Here is a 14,732-nt window from a genome sequence, read left to right on the forward strand (position 1 = left end):
CTCTCACCTTGAGTCAGGGTTTAGGGGTTTAATTTTTTATTTATTTATTTTTTTTAAAAAATGCCCTCCTGTTCAAAATCTTTAAGCTTTACAACGATGTATCACACATGCATATAGGACAAATTTGAAATTTGGCCAAATTGGGGTTGTCAGAGCGGAATGCCATATACAGTATATACAGTGCCTTGCAAAAGTATTCGGCCCCCTTGAATCTTGCAACCTTTCACCACATTTCAGGCTTCAAACATAAAGATATGAAATTTAATTTTTTTGTCAAGAATGAACAACAAGTGGGACACAATCGTGAAGTGGAACAACATTTATTGGATAATTTAAACTTTTTTAACAAATAAAAAACTGACAAGTGGGGCGTGCAATATTATTCGGCCCCTTTACTTTCAGTGCAGCAAACTCACTCCAGAAGTTCAGTGAGGATCTCTGAATGATCCAATGTTGTCCTAAATGACCGATGATGATAAATAGAATCCACCTGTGTGTAATCAAGTCTCCGTATAAATGCACCTGCTCTGTGATAGTCTCAGGGTTCTGTTTAAAGTGCAGAGAGCATTATGAAAACCAAGGAACACACCAGGCAGGTCCGAGATACTGTTGTGGAGAAGTTTAAAGCCGGATTTGGATACAAAAAGATTTCCCAAGCTTTAAACATCTCAAGGAGCACTGTGAAAGCCATCATATTGAAATGGAAGGAGCATCAGACCACTGCAAATCTACCAAGACCCAGCCGTCCTTCCAAACTTTCTTCTCAAACAAGGAGAAAACTGATCAGAGATGCAGCCAAGAGGCCCATGATCGCTCTGGATGAACTGCAGAGATCTACAGCTGAGGTGGGAGAGTCTGTCCATAGGACAACAATCAGTCGTACACTGCACAAATCTGGCCTTCATGGAAGAGTGGCAAGAAGAAAGCCATTTCTCAAAGATATCCATAAAAAGTCTCGTTTAAAGTTTGCCACAAGCCACCTGGGAGACACACCAAACATGTGGAAGAAGGTGCTCTGGTCAGATGAAACCAAAATTGAACTTTTTGGCCACAATGCAAAACGATATGTTTGGCGTAAAAGCAACACAGCTCATCACCCTGAACACACCATCCCCACTGTCAAACATGATGGTGGCAGCATCATGGTTTGGGCCTGCTTGCAGCTGTAATTGGAGCAAAAGGTGGCGCTACAAAGTATTAACGCAACGGGGCCGAATAATATTGCACGCCCCACTTTTCAGTTTTTTATTTGTTAAAAAAGTTTAAATTATCCAATAAATGTTGTTCCACTTCACGATTGTGTCCCACTTGTTGTTGATTCTTGACAAAAAAAATTACAATTTTATATCTTTATGTTTGAAGCCTGAAATGTGGCGAAATGTTGCAAGGTTCAAGGGGGCCGAATACTTTTGCAAGGCACTGTATGTATATCAGGGGTCGTCGTTGACCGATTTTTTAAAACGGTGACAGAAAAAACTGAAGTCCATCCGTCATTTTGACCGGTTGCAATTCACACCCCAGACCACAGGGTGGCGAGTGAGCATATTAATTAGCTATTGTCTCTCTTGATGCATGACGTCGTTGGCCATACTCTGAAAAAATGTCAAGGCAACTGAGTGCCCGAAGTTTCTTCAAAAAGCCCCAAAACGACGATGGTGTTGATAAAAGAGGTGAAAAAACAGGGACTGCACAAGCGGGCACGCAATTCAAGTCCATGCGCACCAGGAGGAAAGTCTGAGACTACGTTCAGGCCACAGCAGGTGAACTGTTAATTTCATTGTTCCATATGCTACATATGGTAGGCTACCTACCTACTGGGGCCTCACTGACGTTTCTTATTCTCGCTATATGATTATACAACTTTAACATTTGTTAATAATACGCTCTGTGTGTAGTATCATCCATCGCTTTTCCTTTTTAAATGGGCACTTATAAGCGAACGCAAGAAGTAACAACGGGAACATTTTTAAACAGGCATTTCACGGGAGAGCATTTCGACTCTTCGGCCAATCATATAGCGAGAGCGAGTGGATAGTGAGGGGACCGCGCGCGGCTCTTAAGTGTCTCTGTCACGTGACTGTCGTAGCCGGTAACGCGCTAGGCCAAATGGACACACAAGTACGGAAGGTGAATTATGCCAAACGAAGGGTCACCACAATGTCATTATCATCATTTTAAAAATTTAAGTGACGGGTAAAAATAGATTATGACCGGATTTTTATGACCCTGTCAGTCAAAATGACAGACAACGAAAAAGTCTAGCGCAACCTCTGATGTATATATATATTTGGACATTTTTATAGACTTAGTGTCACCTGAAACATGATAAAATGACATTTAACATTAATATTTTCTGCATAACTAGGACGGAAAAACGGGAATGTTGAATATAGCCTGTAATTTTAGCAAAACTTAAGTTTTTAGTGGCACTGTTTTACTTAGTTTGGACTGAAGCAGCACAAACAAAATGATTACATGCCAGGAACAAAATGTTTTTTTTTTATTGGCCAGTAACATGGTTTTTAGGTATCGTGTTGAATCCTATCATCACTTTTATTAAATATATTACATAAACACACTTAAGTCAACACTACAGTGCTGATACCTTTAACATCCAATGACATTTTCATTAATTTCAAATTTAGAAAAATAGAGTGAGGTAAACAAGCAGTTAGAGCAAAAGTCATGAAAGCACGACACTGTAAATTGAACAGGCACCGAGGTTTTCATTTTTTTTTCTGGGTGTTGGGTCACTTGACCCAGGCCCACGGTCTTAATAGTGTTAGATCAATGATGTGGATCGGCCACTAGATGTCCTGATACTAGCAAATCAGGGGTGTGATAAATCACAACACAACACAAACTAAATCAAACAGCTAACTCACCGGCTGCCATTGATAGTGACAGATGTGAAATCCGTATGAACTCGGAAGCTTGACAATGTTTCAGAGCCATTGAAGGCAATACATGTCGAACATTAGATTGGACGAGTTAATAAAAGTAAACATGCAAAGTCAGCACCACTACTATACTGGGAAATAATCGACCACTAAAAAAGTCAAACAATTATTCATAGCATTGTGTCTCATATTAACTTTTTTTCATCCAATACTCAAATTACCGTATTTTTTGGACTAAACGTCGCAGTTTTTTTCATAGTTTGGCTGGGGGTGCGATTTATACTCTGGAGCGACTTATGTGTGAAATTATTAACACATTATTATATCATTTCACATGTTATTTTAGTGTTTTGGAGGGACACTGAAGGTTTGGTAAACATGTTAGCATGTTCTTTATGCTATAGTTATCTGAATAAGTCTTAATAGCTATGTTACGCTAACATACCAGCCACGTTCGCATTTCGTTGTTCATGCATCATGTAACATTATCATACTGTACACTTATTCAGCATGTTCTTCTCTGTTGTATTTTTATTTTAAATTGCCTTTCAAAATGCCATATCTGTTTTATGTGGTGGATTTTATTATCTAAATTTCCCCCCAAAATGTGACTTATACTCCGGTGCGACTTATTTTTGTTTTTTTCCTCTTCGTTGGGCATTTTATGGCTGTTGGGAATTATACTCAGGTGCGACTTATAGTCCGAAAAAAAAGGTATATGAAATTCGTAATATTTAAAAAAAACATTACTTTTCAAACTTTTTTTTCGCCTGGCACCAATCATGACTATACTGTTGGAGTTTTAGGGCTAGACCATTAGCTGTTCAGACAGTATTTATGATTAAAAATATTTTTAGGAACGTTTACGCAACCAGCAACAATTGTCCTATTGTGTTTTTTGCCCTGTTTTTGTTTTTCTCTTTGGGATCAGGAGGTAGAGTGGCTGTCACGTAATTGCAATTTTAGTGACTCCTTCAGAGGCGCTAGCAAAGTGTCCTTGAGCCAGACCTTCAACCCTTTATTTCTCATGAGTAGAAAAAGCGCCTTCCCCTTTAGTGCCCCCTTCATTTGCATTATTTTAGTTCTTTTTAAATTGGCTGCCAATGACGGCGAAAGAGATCCATTTAAACCAGATTGAACGCCTGTTGCTGTCAATGGAATGAAGTTAAATTGTGTAATAATTTCAAATACTTTCCATCCTCTTTCATTGTTTGCAAGATCAATAACAAGGCTGTCTAATCAAAAGCTCCTTTTGCTCTGCCAATAACGTTTAACTGTTCTGTTGTGGGTAAATGTCACCGCTAATGCTCCGGAAGGGAAAGAAAACATTTAGAAAGATTTTCATTGTCAAATGTTAAATACCAATGATTACTACTATAACAACAAAGTACTCTATTTTGACTCAGGATGCAAAAAAACATAAAAATGCACAAGAATCAGCGTTTCTGTAAGCGCGGAAGCATACCCGTGATCATAATCATTGCCCCTCTCCAGATGGAGGACGATACTCGGCACAGCAGAGGTCTTCCTGCTTCCTCAGGGCAAGGCAAGTAGGGGGTTGCTTTATTTGTGTGTGCGTATGCATTCACAGAGGTATTGAGCTGTCATCATCCTGAGACGAAGCAGCACACACAGGCAACTAAATTAGATAAGAGCTTTTTCTAGCATCCATCCAGAACGGACAACTTTGTTAGCGCATATCTTCAGTCACATTCATCCTCAAATCTGACAATATTACTGCTGGGTGTAAAAATGTACTTTTTTGATGGATTAGGACATCCACACCAAACGGATACTTTTGCCTTTCAACCTGTACCCAGTGATGGTGTTCAGTCCTTGCATTCAAAGAACAGAAAACAATGTAAGCATGAGTCTGTGTCCGTGTAAAGTAAGGGTGGGGACCTCTGGGTACCTCAGGATACAATACGATTTTTGATACAAGGCTCATGGTAACGATTATTTACCAATATGGCGATGTAACAATTTTTGAAATTATTCTACCTTATTTTACAATGTAATTAATAGAAAAAAAGCTTTTTTCATCCTTCTCCTGTAAATTCAAATGAGTTTATCACTAATAGACGTCCAATTCATTTGAACTGGGAGGGTGGCAGCGAATGAACAATTGGTGGTCTATGGTGGTCAATAGCAACCAATGAGTTTAATTTTGGGGCATTTCTGGATCACGTCCTGTTGATTTTGAAGCATTTCTGGGTCACTTCCTGTTGATTTTGGGTTCAAGAACAAGAAGTGACCCAGAAATGTCTCCAAATGAATAGGCAGTGACTCAAACTCAACAGGAAGCGACCTGTAAATGCCCCAAAATGAACAGACAGAGTTGAGCACAGCAACATAGATGGATGTATATGAGGAGAATGTTCCTTCGTGTGCATCCATGACCAATCGTAAATATATATTCCTTTCTTTATAGAAAGTTTTTGTTGTTTACTTCGGAATTGCTGCATTCGCTGTGGTTCGTAATGTCACGCGCATGCGTAGAACCACACAGTTGCAGTTTCTGACTGGGTGCAAAATCTGACCGAACACCGGCCCAATGCTAACATTTGAGCGAGGTCAGCACCATTGTGAATTTGAAATTGAATGTGACAGTTTCAGTGTTAGAGTGGAGAAAATAATTGCTTTCTGTGCTTCTATATCGACGGTCAATAATAGCTTATAGCAATTATTGGGGAGAAGAAAGAACAGAAGAACAAAAGTTCATTTTGTTCAACCAACAAAATCTAATATGTGTGAACTGCAATTTGAAGTTGTTCATGTAGAAAATGGACTTTCCCAACACTGAATGCAGGCAATGAGTTAAATACCGTGTACATATATTTATTCCTGCACATCTGTTCATTCAATATGATCATACATATTTATTCTTTGCTAGTGTATTACTGCCATCTGTGAACTATATGACTGCTTTTCGCCTTAGAGCCTTACCTTCATCACTAAGGTTTTCCAGATAAAAGTGACTCTAGTGATCTTCCACTGCTTTTGCACAGCGGGTGGGCTGGCACTAACTTGCCGGTTTGCATAGCCATAATATTAAGTGTATCAATCTTCTCGAGGGCACTCTAAGGGATTCAGTCCTGATCGGCCAGCTTTTGATTGTTCTTTTCTTCATAGACTTCATAATATATTGACGGGGGGCAGGGCCGATTCATAGGGGGCCTATTTCCGTCAAAGCTGACCAAGTGGGAACAAAGACAAAGAGCTTTTTATGTTGAAAATTCTTGTAATAAATGCTTGAATCCTAAAATTTTTTATAGATATGAACCTTAACCAGTCTCAATTCTAGGTTAAAAGCAAAAAACAGGGCAGTTAGCTTTTATTTTATGTAAATGTGATGCTAGTCTTTTAGCCAATGTGGCGTCGCCTTATCACAACAAAGAGCTTTTTACGATGGAAATTCTTGTGAATGAATGCTTAAATCCCTGAATTCTTTATAGATATGAACGTAAAACAGTCTCGATTGTTGGCTAAAAGCAAAAAAAAACGGGCCGTTAGCATTTATTTTACGTAAGAATGTCAAATGTGATGCTAGTCTTTTCGCCAATGTGGCGCCGTCATATCACAACAAAGAGCTTTTTACGATTAAATCTCTCTTGAATAAATGCTTAAATCCCTGAATTCTTTATAGATATGAACGTAAAACAATCTCGATTGTTGGTTAAAAGCAAAAAAACGGGCAGTTACCATTTATTTTACGTAAATATTGCCTATTAGGACGCCAATGCTGTAGCGGCTAATTTCTCCCATTGATTTTTTTCACAATGTTTCAAAATGCATGCATGGTCCGAAAAAATATAATAATGACCTTGAATCCTTGAACAAATCACTCCTGAGACAATTCTTCCTGTTTGTATGCGGTACAGCTTTCGTACTTTTTCAACATAAATGCGGGATTAGATTGCTGCATGCGTGTATGAGAGAGAATAACTCCTCTTGATGCTAGGTGTGGGCAGGCCCACTACCTGAAGGTGTGGCGCAGTGTCAGCACCCCGTGTCCCGTCAATGTATTATGAAGTTTATGCATTTCTTAATAAATGTATTTTGCTTAGGTGAATATTGTTTTAATTTTGTTCCTAATTTGTGTACCGTCATCTCCTGTTCATAAAGAAAATGAAAGACCCTGTGAAAACAGAAAATCAACTTTTTTCTTCTTCAGCCGCAATGCAGAGCTAATTTATGTTAGCATGTCGACGGGGTCTTCCACTGTAGATCAGCATTACGCTAACAGGTTGTTGTAAACCCGTTTGATCGTTGTCAACTATCCCAGTCAAAATGGATTGGACATCTATCCCCATCAATGTCAGCTAATGTAGGGTGATCAAACGTCCTCTTTTGCCCGGACATGTCAGCTTTTCACGTCCTGTCCGTTGCGTCCGGCCGGGTTTTATAAATTCATGAAAATGTCCGGTTTTCATGATTTTTCATGGGACCGATTAGGGTGCGTTGAAATTGACACATTGGACCGAATACTACGGTACTGTACTGCCTGTGACGTGTTCCCAGAGAGCCTGCCCAGTTGTTAAGAGTTAAAAAAAAAAAAATTTTTATTGATTTTTTTTTTATTTTTATGATCAATACTTATATCATGAAATGCTCAAGTACCCAAAAGAGTAATTAAGTTGAAAATACCTTTATTCTACTTTGAATACAAATTTGTGCATGCGTGCGCAGACTGGTTTTATCATGGCGTTAACTGTCAATTCTCATTCACAAGCAAAACCTTCATCACGACAGGAGCTCACAGGTATACTTACTAAACTTACTTTTTGCCAAAAATTTTTTGGCAAATGTTGACTTCTGTCAGAGCTTTGTACTGGCGTGATCAGTAAAATCCCGTTGGGTGTCTCATCGTTGCACTGCCGATGATTGTAAACTAGGGCAATGTTTGATTTTTGCCTTGGCTGCAGGTGCTCCTAATAGAGTAATTGTCAGTGAGCTAAGCCGCGTTAGGCATTATGGGAAATGTAGTTTTGAACTGCTGGGTTTGGAAACATTTTGGTTGGTTAATTTATCAGTTTATTTTGGTTATTGTTTGCGTGCAATCTAGAACATTGAATGAGAATAACAATCGAGTGGGAATAACAATTTATCAACGACAATTGTCGTGATAGTAGTCACAAAAATGTTTAGTTGGCACATAGCTTACTGTGTGTGTATTGACTGGACATTTCCATGGGTCTGCATTATAATATTTTTTTATCATTATTTAATTTGTTTTTATTGTTTGCTTATTTTTTTTAGGAAGAATAAAGCCTGTTGTATAACCTCTGAGAATTTGAATTGTTCTTTGGTTATACTATATGCAATATACACTCACCGGCCACTTTATGAGGTACACCTGTCCAACTGCTCGTAAACACTTAATTTCTAATCAGCCAGTCACATGGCGGCAACTCAGTGCATTTAGTCACGTACACATGGTGTAAGACAATCTCCTGCAGTTCAAACCGAGCATCAGTATGGGGAAGAAAGGTGATTTGAGTGACTTTGAACGTAGCATGGTTGTTGGTGCCAGTAGGGCTGGTCTGAGTATTTCAGAAACTGCTGATCTACTGGGATTTCACGCACAACCATCTCTAGGGTTTACAGAGAATGGTCCGAAAAAGAAAAAATATCCAGTATGCGGCAGTTCTGTGGGCGGAAATGCCTTGTTGATGCCAGAGGTCAGTGGAGAATGGCCAGACTGGTTAGCAACAGTGACTCAAATAACCACCCGTTTTTATGGGTGAAACATGATAATATAACAAGGGTCGTGATGCAGAAATCACAGACAACAAGGAGTGGTTGAGATTTTATAGCTACCCTTTTAAACGTCATTTTTCAAATTTTTTTTTGGTTTGGATCGATTATTTATCATCTAACATATCGGAGAAAATGTGACAGTAACAAAAAAAATACAATTAAGCGATGGTTATGAGGTAGATATCTGTGACTTTTTTACAGACGCCAAATTCTTCATTGTGATGTAATTTGTTTAAAAGTTTAAAATATGCGAGTGAATAATTTTTTAAAGTCGTTTTTTTTTCTTTTTTTTAAACTAAAATTTAGACACCATTTAATTATTCTAAGCTAAAAATGACAGACATTTTGAATAATAAATATAATTAGTTACCTTCTTTTTATGGCTAGGTTGAAACAAAAGCGGTTGCGCGACGTCTGAAAATGGGGGTTTTCAGGGTAAAACGGACAAATTAAAAATAGTTCGGAGGCTTAGTGCACCATGAATCTGCTATGGCAGACTATAGACATATTGTTCTGTCAAACACAACAGTTGTTTTGGCTTAAAATACAGCAGCTTCTTTTAAAGAGGAGTGCAAGAGCAGAAACTGCTTTTTCAGTCTTGTCTGTGTTTTCCGCCATATATATTTAAATAAAACTTATATTTAAACAATTTTTCTATCCAGATGGAAGAAGCACACTTTAAATATATTAAAGTGATATAGACACCTTTGTCACCACTTTGAGTAAAATTCAAGTATTTCAAGGCCGGGCCGAGTGTCCTCTTTTTCAGAAATCAAAATATGGTCACCCTAGCTAAATGACATGATATGATATGAATGCATCGACCAAGTCTCTGACTTGCTATGTCCCCCGTCTCATCAAGAACAAACTGCTTGGTTTTGTGTGATTGACAAGTAGGACCGGACCTCGCTGTCACTCCTGTCATTGGGCAGATAGACGGTGTCACTGGGTCAGTACGTCCTGTTGCCACAGTAAGAAGCCAGGCTGTCATTAAACACCTATTGAGGCCTGCTTCACTTCACTCAGCTATGTATAATATGGAGACCTCACATGATGACTGCTTAGAATGACAGAACATGCACATTATTTAAAAGAGTACATGTCGTATTGAAAATGAATTTCATCATTGCTTGAAAAGGGCAATAATTTCAAGTTCTGTATTCCAATTCCGTGTGTTCATTGTTGTCCCCACACCATCTGATTCTGGAGCACTTTAATAATTCACAGAAAATTGTGCATCTGCCAAGTTAATTTCGCAGTGGGGGAACAAAACACTTGTGAGAACATCTTGTCTAGTCTTGTCTCCGAGTGCCTGAATATATATTAATATTGTGGGAAATCTGAATTATTGTACCCATTCATCATTTGATTTGAATAGTTGCCTAGTATGTGTGTAATGCCACCTTGTGGTAAAAAAAACTCCTTGAAAAACATTGTAGCACAATGTGGACGGAAACATTGGTGGGAATTTACTTGAGTTTTTAGCGTTTACTCAGATGGTTATTTTGCAATAGTAGGCTGCCATCTAGAGTCAGGAGAGAGGTGTGGCAGATTCCTATTTCAGGCTTTATGGGAAAGAACAGCACACCATTCTTTTTTATTTGTATTTTTTTTTTATTTTTGCAGACCAGTCAAAAATGTCTACAGGGAAAAGGTAGAAAGTCAAAGGTTGCTTGTATAGAAAGACTTAGCACACATACTGTATGTACAGAACACACACACACAGCCTCCCAACAGAATAGCAATGCACATGATGGACAGCTCCTGTGAGGTCCCGGAGGCCCCTTGAGAAGGCAAGGCAAGGCGGTGGGTGGTGAGCTGAAGATTCTTAATGTCAGTCGCTGACTGTCAATAGTGTGGTGACTTGGAAGTTCAGGCTTAAAGGCAAAGTGGGATAGTTTTAGTATATAGTAACTACATTGTGAGAGCCATCAGGCGATTATGCTAATCTGTAATTGAAGTTTTGTGTAGCTATTCTTGTCTTTAATTTAAGCGGGCATTTGGAGATGTGCTTCAGTTGACTGATGTTGCTGGCAGCAGAAACACTCACAATGGTTGGCTTTTATTGCAGCTCACTCTGCTTTCCCCTTAAGGTTCGTCATTTCAAGACAAGCGGTTCTATTTTTTATTTGCAGTACGTACACTTAGCTGACCTCATTAACTCACTGGCAGTCATTGACGTCAATAGACGTCCAATCTATTTGAACTGGGAGGGCTGCCACTACTGCCAGCTCTCCCAGTTCAAATGGATTAGATGTCTACCAATGATAAACTCTATTTAAATTCAAAGCAGATGATTAAGAAGAGTTTAATAGCATTGAAAGAGTTAACTGCAGCCGCATTCAATTAGATTTTTTTGGGGGGGGTCATCAACACGTGAGATTATCCAAACCCCAATGCACCACACTCACTTCCCATCAAATCGAGGCATGCCTAATCTTTTCGAGTTAATTTGTGTTATATTTGCTTAGGCTTTGTTACGAGGTGTTTTATAAGTCAAGTAGCAGAAACAGACAGGGATAGCCATAAAAAACTTAAAAAGAGAAAGACTTTTCAATGTCTGCTTTTCCAAAATTGCAGTTTTTGGTATAAGGTCAATGTTTAATATTATTCCTTTAAATAAGGTGATCTGAAATCATTTGGTGGTTTACTTGATTCACTTATTATTATTATTTTTTTTTTTTAAAGAAAATTCAGCTTTCATGACTATAAAATGTACAGTGCAGTGCTGGTAAAAATTCCATACATTTCCACTTTTTTTCCTTATAAGATAACTTGTTTGAATTATCTATGAGTAACAATAATTATGCAATTTCTGAAAATCACCGTATTTTTTGGACTATAAGTCGCACCCGAGTAATAGACTTCATAATGATATTGACGGGACACCTTCCCCAGACATTGCGCCACGCCTTCAAGTAGGGGGGCGTCCCACACTCCGCTTCAGTCGGTCATAGTCGGTCGCAGTTATTCTCAAACACATGCAGCCATCCAACACCGGATTTAGGTTGAAAAAGTATGAAAGCTATACTCCTTAAAGTGATAGGAGTGATTTGTTTGAGAATTCAAGGTAATTATTATATTTTTCGTACCATGCGTGCATTTTGAAATGTCGTGAAAAAAAGCAATGGGAGAAATTAATCGCTACGGCATAGGCGTGATAATTTGACATATTTACGTAAAATAAATTCTAACTGCCCAATTTTTTTTTTTTCGTCATTTTATTTAATCAAAGACCAAGCACAACCATTGATACATTATAGTAATGATAAAATGGAGAACAAAGTGCTAAAAAGGTATCTGTTAACATACGAGGGGCATTCAAAAAGTAATGCACTCAAGTGCATTGCTCGTATAGGATTTTACCAATCTTGTTTATATTTGGCAGAAACATGATAGGACAAACCTTTTTGCGATTGTTGTATGTGTTTTTCTTATTTTCAGATTTTTAAAGCTTCAACTAGCTTCCAAAATGGCTGCCCCTCTTGAAGCTCGTCAGAGGTGAATGGGCGACCACTTAGGGGCTTATTGGCTATGCTGGCTTTACCCACCTCTTCATGGTCTTCAATACTGTTTTTAAATCGCTGTACCCATCTTTTTACAGTACTATAGATATTTGTAGGCATTTTCCAGCCGGTTGTGAATCCTCAGAGGGGTTACTCCCTGTGCAACAAGGAATTCGATTACAGCTCTTTGTTTCTGACGACCTTCAAGAGGGGCAGCCATTTTGAAAGCTAGTTTAAGATTTAAAAATCTGAAAATAAGAAAAACATGTATAACAATCGCAAAAAGATGTGTCCTATCATGTTTGTGCCAAATATAAACAAGACTGGTAAAATCCTGTAAAAGCAATGCACTTGAGTGCATTACTTTTTGAATGCCCCTCGTATTAACAGTTATGCAGCTCATGATAATTAAAAACAGTATCACTTTTGAACAACTGCACCAACTCGAAGTAGAGGGCATGCCTTAAGTGGTAAGAGTATCAATGTATAAATTGCACCAGAGTATATATCGCAGGTGCAACCAAACTTTCAAAAAAAAGAAGTGCAATTTATAGTCTGGAAAATACGGTAATGGCGAAGGCATTCAAAATCTGTTTTATGAAATAAGCTGCCTTGACTGATTAATATCAAATTTAACTACTGTAACTTTTGCACTATAAGCCACAAATCCCCCACGCTCTCCCCAGTTTAGAACCCTGCAACTTGTGGCCCAGAGAGACTTATTCATGGATTTATTATTTTTTTTTAAAATTTTGATTTGAATTTATAGCTTTTTAAGGGCTGCATGTCTCGGGGTGTAATAAATACCCCATGGAGCAATGTGGACACAGCGACTTGACAGTATATGACTGTACATGGACAAATACAGTGTTCTGGAATTCCTTCTTCCCCGCAAGAGGTCCTCCCAATGCCCAGTGCGCACACGCACATTGGTTAAAACCTGCTAATACTAAGTATTTTTGTTTTTATTGAGTCTTCTTTTACCTTTTTATTGCCTCAAAATACTTTTGGCCTATGTTTTCCTGTCATAGCTTTTAAGGATTGTGTTTTCTTGTGGGAGCTTTAAAGCAGAATATTGATCTGTTGATCACATTAGTCACGTAGTGTATTTAAACCACCCTCATTTGATATTATTATAATATATTATATTATTATTTAAGTGTTTTCTTAAGGCACTTCCTTTATGCATCTAAACAAAACAAGCTGAAAGTACACTGTAGTACATTGGGTCTCAAATTTGCCTCTGATAGGACGTTTTGCAGGGGTATAGGACATTTTGGCAGATCAATAGTTTTCTTGTGAATTTCTGTGGGTGCAGCTTATAATCAGGTGTGCTTCGACCAAAATTTACAGTAATTTGATGGCCAATCAATTGTGGACAGACATTTTTTCTTTACCTAAAAATTGTCCAAATCCTCTTTTTTAACTTCTTGATAGTAAATTTTCTATGTATTTTCTTTTTTCTTTTATTTTTTTTATAATGAAAAAATACATTGAAAAAAAAATAGTACATATTCTCTTTGTATTTATTGAAATTTTGTTTTCACTTATTAAAGGCTACTTCAAAAAATAAAAAAAAAATAAAAAAAAGACAAAACATTAAATATTTTCTTGTATTTATTAATTTGTTTTAAAAGTAAACATAAATGGAAAGAACAGGAAATACTGTCTGATTTCTTTAGTCCTAGATAAAAGCAGATTATCTATGTATTGAATCACAATTTGAGGTTTGCATACTTTTACCTTTGCTTTGGATAATGATGACCTCACTATGTAGCATTCCTAGTCCAAGTTCTCTTTTTTTATTTTACCTGTCCTGTTCAGCTGCCTAGGCATAGAGAATAGGAATATGGGTGTCCTCATTGTCTGAACAGTTGTAATATATCACATGGGAGTTTGATATACTCCCATTGTGGTTGTTCATTAGATGTTATTTATTAGGAGAATGTAGTGAACAGGAAGGGGTTATGGGGGAAAAGAAAGGAAAGACGCAGACAGAAGAGGAGAAGAACAATCAACAACAAGAAATACATTATTACGCGCCTATCCTACCTATGAACATAGTGGTGCTATCGCTAGCTAATTATATTTACCCGTGGAGACCACGAAGGGGGCCTGATAACCGAGGAGAAAGAGAAGCGAAGGTGAGTCATAAGGAGACGTGATTAGGCGGGGTGGATCATAAACAATTCAGCAATGTGAGGTGTGTAATCCAGTATTGTGTAAATCACCTGTAAATGTGGATATGTTGACATTCTATTGTATGTTACCTGATCGCTAATCCTGGTACTGACAATCTCTTAACTGAGTGTGTCTAATTGATCTCATGCGTGAAACCATTCAGTCGTGTGATAGGCAAAAATGTGGAAATGCGGCGCGGTCCAACTTTTACCATCTCATATTACTTGTTTCCAATGTACATTTCAGGCTAAAATGTTAAGCCTAGAGTACAATAATAGTAAAAAGCATATGATTTATGATCCGATGAGTCGAAATCGCAAAAATAACCGGTGCTTAGTCAACATTTATAATAATCATTTGCTGTTGTTTAAACACATTCTTTAAG

General features: G+C 37.8%; 1 protein-coding gene across 13 annotated transcripts in view; it reads left to right on the forward strand.

Moving 5' to 3' along the window:
- Positions 1 to 14,732, forward strand: part of trpm3 (transient receptor potential cation channel, subfamily M, member 3) — a 286,085-nt gene that overhangs the window by 31,972 nt on the left and 239,381 nt on the right. The gene's annotated exons all lie outside the window — the stretch shown is intronic.

This window comes from Corythoichthys intestinalis, chromosome 3, assembly GCF_030265065.1.
Source record: "Corythoichthys intestinalis isolate RoL2023-P3 chromosome 3, ASM3026506v1, whole genome shotgun sequence".
NCBI lineage: Eukaryota > Metazoa > Chordata > Actinopteri > Syngnathiformes > Syngnathidae > Corythoichthys > Corythoichthys intestinalis.